Source organism: Scomber japonicus, chromosome 19 (genome assembly GCF_027409825.1).
Source record: "Scomber japonicus isolate fScoJap1 chromosome 19, fScoJap1.pri, whole genome shotgun sequence".
Classification (NCBI taxonomy): domain Eukaryota; kingdom Metazoa; phylum Chordata; class Actinopteri; order Scombriformes; family Scombridae; genus Scomber; species Scomber japonicus.
In genome coordinates, this window is record NC_070596.1 from 30,254,209 (window position 1) to 30,264,119 (window position 9,911).

The following is a 9,911-nucleotide window of genomic DNA, read 5'->3' on the forward strand; positions in this document are numbered from 1 at the left end:
AATGTTACGCTATTTGGTTTTGAAAAGGGTAAATTCATGATTTGAAGAGCTATGGGTGTTGCACAAAACTGAAATGATTTCAGACAAGGTACAGTTACAACAATTATTCATCCTTTTTACGGGTCGGGTATAAATTATCTCGGAACTACTCTGATCTCGGAAGAAATTCTCCGGGTCCATTACGGTTCGGGTCTCTCATTTTGTACCCGAGTTAACCTTTACTCCACACACATGCATACATATCAGGTATAAGGCAGAAAGCACCAATTCCAGCTCATTTATAGCGCTCATATGGCCCTTTTCCACTGCAGAATCGGTACGGTACGGTACGGTACGCTTTAGCGCGGCACGACTCTACCCACTTTTAGAACCGGCCCTGTTCCTTTTCCACTGCCAAGAGGTACTAGTCGGACTACTTGGAATGGGCGGAGTTCTCGCTGTGTTTGTGTTTGTGCTTTAACGCGGGTGATTATTTAAAGACCCCGAGCTTCGTCGCATGTATGACGACATCTCCTTCGACCAATTAGTGAACAGCGCCGTTCACGTGACAATTTAGTATCAGTTCGGCTCGGTTAGTACCACCTCTGAAACAGGTACGAAAAACCGTAACGCTTCCCAGGTCCGGCCCCCGGTGGAAAAGGGCACAAAGCGGGTAGAGTCGTACCGTACCGTACCGTACCGTTACTAAATCGTGCAGTGGAAAAGGGCCATTAGCTACACCTCCCTTTCATCTAGCTTTCCATAGTTTCTTGACCATGGACATTAAATTTGGAATAAAATAAAATAAATCCTTGCCATATGACCTTTTTATAGCCCCACCCTAAGGGAAGCAGCTTGAACTCAGAGTGGAGGAGGGGGGGGGGGGGGTACATGTGTTTAGGATACACAATAAGGCCCCATTGTAGAATATTTTTAATAAGGCCCTTTAGTGGTGCCAAAGTGCTCTTCAGAAAGATTTAGGTCGATATTGTTGATTGATTTCATGTTGAGCTTTACACTTATCTTGCACTGCCTGAGTCTGTATGTGTCCTTGCTGTATCTCGGCTGTCTGACATTTAATTTCCTCTCTATATAGGGGAGTTTAAAAAAACCTTATTTTGTGAAATATATTAGTAATTTTGGAGAGCTTTAGCACACAACCTGACACACAGTTACACTGCTGACAGATTCACCTGGAGTTCTTTGACATGTCAACCTGAAACTGTGGATAAGAAGTGTGGAAAAATGTATGATTCATATTTTAGCAGGTCAGCTGTATAGTGCTGTTTGACTGTAGAGACGAAAATATTGGATTTAAATGTTGGCTTCACCCTGAATAAAACGCAAACCATGGTAGATTCTCTTTTGTTATTTCTGTCTGAATCAGGTGGGGAGTTCTGGTCCTCTGAAATGAGGCCAACCAGGAAGTAACTTAGAGCTGCATTCTATCAAAAGGCCACCAGGGGGCGACCGTCTCTATACAAGTCAATGGAGAATTCACCAACTTCTCACTTGATTTCTAACCTCAGTAAACGTTTTCAAAATGTGTTTATGGTCTCAATCGCTAGTTTAAAGCCTTCTTCAATGCAGTATGATGTTCATTTGGGACATTTTGGCCTCCCTGATTTTATATGTGATGATAAAGCAGGGTATGCATTAGGGCGTGGCTACGTCCTGACTGACAGGTTGATTGACCAATGTCCTCGAGATCCAGCCCTCGCAACCATAGCAACCTCCCCGCTCCGCCCATGGCTTCGCCTCATGCCCATATAAGTAGAATCCGTGTTTTTATTTTTCCCAGCATGCACCTGAAATATTCAAGATGGCGCTGCCCAGATTAGAAACTATTGGCTTCCGAGCAGCAGTCCACAAACCAATGGGTGACGTCACGGATGTTACGTCCATTTCTTTTATACAGTCTGTGGTCTGAACGGTCTGAACACAACTCTGACTCATCTCTTTTTAAGTTGATATGTTACTGATGAATGTAAAGTCCAATATTCTCTCTTTTAGCTCTGTTTTTACTCTCCACCAGCTCCTGAGGGAAATAAGACTTCCAGTTAGTTCTCTGCTAACTCGAAAGGGGACAAAATAATTTAATTTTGCATCTTCTAGACTTTCCAAATGTTATCGGACCAAATGCATCAAAATCTGCAGGTTCCATGTGATGCTCATAACTATCTTACGTTACTCTCAAAGCCAGAAGTGGGAGACTGCATCATGTTTTACATCCAGCAGTTACTGATCAACATTATCATTCATTAGTTCTTCCTGTTTCTGTCCATCTGCTGAATGTAAAGTCTAATATTCTCTCTCTTTTAGCTCTGTTTTTACTCTCCACCAACTCCTGAGGGAAATATCTAAATGCTCCACCAGCTAGTCTGTGTGTTTAGTACAGTATATTTATTTATTTATTTTAAGTTGCAGCCGGACAGCTAAACAATGAGCTGAAATTCCCTCTAAAGCTCCGTTAAAGCCGAGGAGAAGCTGCAGAGTCTCTGATAATTCTCTGCAGGTTCATCTCTATGAGCCACAGCTGTGCAGGGAGGATATCCATTACAGCTGCATTAAACAAAGCATCTGAATATTTATCCAATCACTTGCAACACACTTGTGAAGAAAGGCTTTACTGTGTTAGGAAATGAACTCGGGGGGGGGGGGGGGGGGGGGGGGCGGGGGGGCGGGTAGTATCGCATTGGCTCCCTTTGTATCGTTGTGTTTCAGGTGATACCGACTTAACAGATACGCTCTATTTCTGGCAACATGAAATTCTTCTCTGTAGCATGTAGGAAGGAAGGAAGGAGGGATGGAGGGACGAAAGGACGGGAGGAAGGAAAGAAGGACAGAGGAAAGAAGGAAGAAAGGAGGGAAGAAGAAAGAAAGGAAGGAAATGAGGGAGGGAGGAAGGAAGGAAATGAGGGAGGGAGGAAGGAAGGAAGGAAATGAGGGAGGGAGGGAGGGAGGGAGGGAGGGAGGAAGGAAGGAAGGGAGGGAGGGAGGGAGGAAATGAGGGAGGAAGGAAGGAAGGAAGGAAATGAGGGAGGGAGGGAGGAAGGGGAGGAAGGAAGGAAATAAGGGAGGAAGGAAGGAAGGAAATGAGGGAGGGAGGAAGGAAGGAAGGAAATGAGGGAGGGAGGGAGGGAGGGAGGGAGGAAGGAAGGAAGGGAGGGAGGGAGGGAGGAAATGAGGGAGGAAGGAAGGAAGGAAGGAAATGAGGGAGGAAGGGAGGAAATGAGGGAGGAAATGAGGGAGGGAGGAAATGAGGGAGGGAGGAAATGAGGGAGGAAGGGAGGAAATGAGGGAGGGAGGGAGGGAGGAAATGAGGGAGGGAGGGAGGGAGGAAGGAAGGAAATGAGGGAGGGAGGAAGGAAGGAAATGAAGGAGGGAGGGAGGGAGGAAGGAAGGAAATGAGGGAGGGAGGGAGGAAGGAAGGAAATGAGGGAGGGAGGGAGGAAGGAAGGAAATGAGGGAGGGAGGGAGGGAGGAAGGAAGGAAATGAGGGAGGGAGGGAGGGAGGGAGGGAGGGAGGAAGGAAGGAAATGAGGGAGGGAGGGAGGGAGGGAGGGAGGGAGAGAGGGAGGAAGGAAGGAAATGAGGGAGGGAGGGAGAGAGGGAGGAAGGAAGGAAATGAGGGAGAGAGAGAGGAAGGAAGGAAATGAGGGAGGGAGGGAGGAAAGAAGGACAGAGGAAAGAAGGGACGAAAGGACGGGAGGAAGGAAAGAAGGAAGAAAGGAGGAAGGAAGGAAGGAAGGAAATGAGGGAGGGAAGGAGGGATGGAGGGAGGGAGGATTGGCTCCTTTGTATCGCTGTGTTTCAGGTGATACCGAGTTGACAGATCCGCTCTATTTCTGGCGCCGGCCGACATGAGATTCTTCTCCGTAGCATCTCTAATGACTTTCTGTGACCATGCAATGAGCTGCTGGAACTTAAGAGCTTTTCTGAAACACCATAATCCCTTGTGAGATAGCGTTTCCATGGCGACCGAAAGGACATCGATGCTCAATTACCCTCGCCGCCACTTCCTCGCTTCTCATACTCCTCAATGCAATGAGTGGTATGTGTGTTTAAGTGTGTGTGTGTGTGTGTGTGTGTGTGTGTGTGTGTGTGTGTGTGTCAGTGTCTCATTGTTTGTTTGTGAATGCACGAGTTACGCTTTATTACCCAGAGTGTCTGTTCTGGTTCAGCGTATTATCACTCTTCCTCTGCTCATTACTGGCCATTTACGGTTCACTTATAGGAGGAGGAGGAGAAGGAGAAGAAGAAAGGAGAAGAAGAAGAAAGAAGAAGTGAAATGCTCGGTTGGAGGAAACTGAGACATCACAATATGAGAGAGGTTTAAAAGACTGAGGATGATGATGAAATAAGGAGGGAAGGTAGGAAGGAAAGAGGGAAGAAAGGTAGGAAGGACAGACAGAAGGAAGGAAGGAAAGAAGGAAGGACAGATGGAAGAAACAGAGGAAGGAAGGAAAGAAGGAAGAAACAGAGGAAGGAAGGAAGGAAAAACAGAAGGAAGGAAGGAACGAACGAACGAACGAAGAAAGGAAAACAGGAAGGTAGGAAGGACAGATGGAAGGAAGGAAAGAAGGAAGGACAGACAGAAAGAAGGAAGGAAGGAAGGAAGGAAGAACAGAAGGAAGAAAGGAATGAAGACAGGAAAAAAGGAAGGTGGGAGGAAGGGAGAACAGATGGAAGGAAAGAAGGAAGAAAGGAACGAAGAGGAAAAAAGGAAGTTAGGAAGGAAGGAAGGAGAGGTGGAAGGACTGAAAAAAAGGAAGGTAGGAAGGAAGGACAGATGGAAGGAAGGAAGGAAGGAAGGAAGAAAAAGAAAGTGGGCCGGAATGGACCCCTCGGCGGGCCGGTTCTGGCCCACGGGCCTCATGTTTGACCCCCCTGGTTTACATGTGTCATCATCACGCTCTCCTCCACAGCAGCACTCATGATTCATATTACTGTATATATTCAATTATAGAGTTATTATATTATACCAGCCCACTTTGATGAGCAGTTAAAGCACATGAATATTAATTATTGCACATTAGACACACTCATTTAAATTAGTTTTTCACCTACTCTCTACTTTTTGTATTTGTATTTGTACGTAGATTTAATTTAATGTGGATTTACGGCTTTTTTCATCTTTTTTTAGCCATTTCTGTTTCTGTATCATGAGGCATCAGGTTGGATTCATCAAAGCTTTCAGAAGAGTTTCAGTCTTAATTAAAGCTCGAAAGTTGGAATGAATGCAATTTAGAAGAAGTCTGAATCTTGCACATATACAGTATGGAAGGAAGGAAAGGAGGGAGGGGGGAAGGGGGAAGGAAGGACGGACAGAAAAGTAGGAACCTTCCTTCTTTTTCTTCCTCCCTTCCTTCCTTCCACCTGTCCTTTCTTCCTTCTCCTTATCTTTTCTTCTCACCTTCTTTCCATTTGTCCTTCCTTCCTTTTTGCCTTCCTTCTTTTTTGTCCTCCCTTCCGTCCATCTTTCCTTCCTTCCATCTTTCCTTCCTCCATTCCTTTCTCCCTTTCATCTTTCCTCCCTATCTTCTTTTCCAACCTTTCCTTTCCTTTCTTTTCTTTCTTCCTTCCTCACTTTTACTCACACCCTGACCCTCACCTGTTCCTCCTGTTCCTGCAGCAGCATCATCAGTCTCTCCGTCGACGCCGTTCTTTAAATATCACTTCAGTTCTTCACATTACAGCACGCCTCTTCATGACCCTCCGCCATCTCCACGGAGACTCGTTCCAAAGGTTTCCATCAACCTCCTGCTGGCTCCTCGGCTCCTCCTTCCTTCCACCTGTCCTTTCTTCCTTCTCCTTATCTTTCCTTCTCACCTTCTTTCCATTTGTCCTCCCTTCCTTCCTTCCATCTTTCCTTCCTCCCTGTCCTCACTTTTATTCTTTCCTTCCACCTGTCCTTTCTTCCTTCTCCTTATCTTTCCATTTGTCCTTCCTCCTATTTTGCCTTCCTTCTTTTTCTTCCTTCCTTCCATCTTTCCTTCCTCCCTTCATTCATTCCTTTCTCCCTTTCATCTTTCCTCCCTGTCTTCTTTTCCAACCTTTCCTTTCTTTTTTTCTTCCTTCCTCACTTTTATTCTTTCCTTCCTTCCACCTGTCCTTTCTTCCTTCTCCTTATCTTTCCTTTTCACCTTCTTTCCATTCCTCCCTTCCTTCCTTCCTTCCATCTTTCCTTTCTCCCTTTCATCTTTCCTCCCTGTCTTCTTTTCCAACCTTTCCTTTCCTTTCTTTTCTTTCTTCCTTCCTCACTTTTACTCACACCCTGACCCTCACCTGTTCCTCCTGCAGCAGCAGCAGCATCAGTCTCTCCGTCGACGCCGTTCTTTAAATATCACTTCAATTCTTCACATTACAGCACGCCTCTTCATGACCCTCCGCCATCTCCACGGAGACTCGTTCCAAAGGTTTCCATCAACCTCCTGCTGGCTCCTCGGCTCGCTGGCTCCTCCAGCAGCAGCGGCGGCGGCGGCGGTCTCCAGAGGGGATCCTGACCTCTCTCATATCTTTATAAGAGACTTGGCTTTATTGAGATGCTTCACATCAAGGAGTCCTAATGGTCTAAGATGACTCTGTTGCTAACATCAATAAATCCTGTTATATACTCCCAGCTGATCTCTCCTCTTTTTTTACTACTATAGTTTTTATTGCTTGTTTAACTTTCCTCCTTCTACCTCTAACCCTAACTCCTTTACTTTCTTTATGACTAGAACACAAAGAAAATATATAAATATGAATATTCTTCACTAGGAAGGGAGGCAGGAAGGACTGGAGGAGGGAGGAAGGAAGGACTGGAGGAGGGAGGAAGGAAGGAAGGAAGGACTGGAGGAGGGAGGGAGGGAGGGAGGGAGGAAGGAAGGAAGGAAGGAAGGACTGGAGGAGGGAGGAAGGAAGGAAGGAAGGGAGGGAGGAAGGACTGGAGGAGGGAGGAAGGAAGGAAATAAGGAGGGAAGGAAGGACAGAAGGAGGGAAGGAAGGAGGGAGGAAGGAAAGAAGGAGGGAGAGAAGGAAAGGAGGAAAGAAGGAGGGAGAGAAGGAGACTTGGCTTTATTGAGATGCTTCACATCAAGGAGTCCTAATGGTCTAACATCACTGTGTTGCTAACATCAATAAATCCTGTTATATACTCCCAGCTGATCTCTCCTCTTTTTTTACTACTATAGTTTTTATTGCTTGTTTAACTGTCCTCCTGAAGCGTAACAACCCAATTCTACCTCTACCTTACATTTAATGGACTAAAAACAACATCAACTAATCCATTCATCAAAATACAAATCAACAGAATAGTGAAAAAATATAAAATATAAATCATCTCAGAAGGTTTTGTCACTTTTCTTCTCCATGTAGTGACTTTGCTGTGTGTAGAATCTGAAGTGGAGCCGTCAGTGAATGTAGCAGCAGACCCAGCGAGCAGCGAGCAGCGAGCAGCGAGCAGCGAGGCGTCTGCGGATGCATAATTAGACACACTAATTATACCTCATCACTACATGTTGACCCCAAACACACCCCGAAGCTTTCAGCACGTTTCTGTTTTAAAATAACTGCTCATGATGATGATGAGTGCTACGACTCTTCATCATTCAGAGAGAAGATCAACCTGGCTCCAAGCTCAGAGGAACGCAGTACATTTACTAGTACTTTACTGTAGTACAGTTAGAGGTACTAGTACAGTTTGAGGTACTAGTACAGTTAGAGGTACTAGTACTTTACTGTAGTACAGTTTGAGGTACTAGTACTTTACTGTAGTACAGTTAGAGGTACTAGTACAGTTAGAGGTACTTGTACTTTACTGCAGTACAGTTAGAGGTACTAGTACTTTACTGTCGTACAGTTAGAGGTACTGCATACTACATCACTATAATACTGCAGTACTTTTACTGTAATACTGCATACTACATCACTATAATACTGCAGTACTTTTACTGTAATACTGCATACTACATCACTATAATACTGCAGTACTTTAACTGTAATACTGCATACTACATCACTATAATACTGCAGTACTTTTACTGTAATACTGCATACTACATCACTCATAATACTGCAGTACTTTTACTGTAATACTGCATACTACACCACTATAATACTGCAGTACTTTAACTGTAATACTGCATACTACATCACTATAATACTGCAGTACTTTTACTGTAATACTGCATACTACATCACTCATAATACTGCAGTACTTTTACTGTAATACTGCATACTACATCACTCATAATACTGCAGTACTTTTACTGTAATACTGCATACTACATCACTCATAATACTGCAGTACTTTTACTGTAATACTGCATACTACATCACTATAATACTGCAGTACTTTAACTGTAATACTGCATACTACATCACTATAATACTGCAGTACTTTTACTATAATACTGCATACTACATCACTATAATACTGCAGTACTTTTACTGTAATACTGCATACTACATCACTATAATACTGCAGTACTTTTACTGTAATACTGCATACTACATCACTATAATACTGCAGTACTTTTACTGTAATACTGCATACTACATCACTATAATACTGCAATACTTTTACTGTAATACTGCATACTACATCACTATAATACTGCAGTACTTTTACTGTAATACTGCATACTACATCACTATAATACTGCAGTACTTTTACTGTAATACTGCATACTACATCACTATAATACTGCAGTACTTTTACTGTAATACTACATACTACATCACTATAATACTGCAGTACTTTTACTGTAATACTGCATACTACATCACTATAATACTGCAGTACTTTTACTGTAATACTGCATACTACATCACTATAATACTGCAGTACTTTTACTGTAATACTGCATACTACATCACTATAATACTGCAGTACTTTTACTGTAATACTGCATACTACATCACTATAATACTGCAGTACTTTTACTGTAATACTGCATACTACATCACTATAATACTGCAGTACTTTTACTGTAATACTGCATACTACATCACTATAATACTGCAGTACTTTTACTGTAATACTGCATACTACATCACTATAATACTGCAGTACTTTTACTGTAATACTACATACTACATCACTCATAATACTGCAGTACTTTTACTCTAATACTGCATACTACATCACTATAATACTGCAGTACTTTTACTGTAATACTGCATACTACATCACTATAATACTGCAGTACTTTTACTGTAATACTGCATACTACATCACTATAATACTGCAGTACTTTTACTGTAATACTGCATACTACATCACTATAATACTGCAGTACTTTTACTGTAATACTGCATACTACATCACTATAATACTGCAGTACTTTTACTGTAATACTGCAGTACTTTTACTGTAATACTGCATACTACATCACTATAATACTGCAGTACTTTTACTGTAATACTGCATACTACATCACTATAATACTGCAGTACTTTTACTGTAATACTGCAGTACTTTTACTGTAATACTGCATACTACATCACTATAATACTGCAGTACTTTTACTGTAATACTGCATACTACATCACTATAATACTGCAGTACTTTTACTGTAATACTGCATACTACATCACTATAATACTGCAGTACTTTTACTGTAATACTGCATACTACATCACTATAATACTGCAGTACTTTTACTGTAATACTGCATACTACATCACTATAATACTGCAGTACTGTTACTATAGTGGTATGTTTTGCTCACAGCTGAAACAAACTGAATCAATAGCAACATTTCAAAGCTCCACGCCTCATCAACCCACCCACAGAGGAGAAATGAAAACATACTGAGACCTCGTGACGTCAGGAGATCAGAGGGTGAAGTGTTGGTATGTGGCGCCCCCTGCTGGCAGAAGCTCCACACTGACGTTCAGCCTCCTGCAGACAGATTATTGGTTTAGTTTAAATTTAAAGGGTTAAA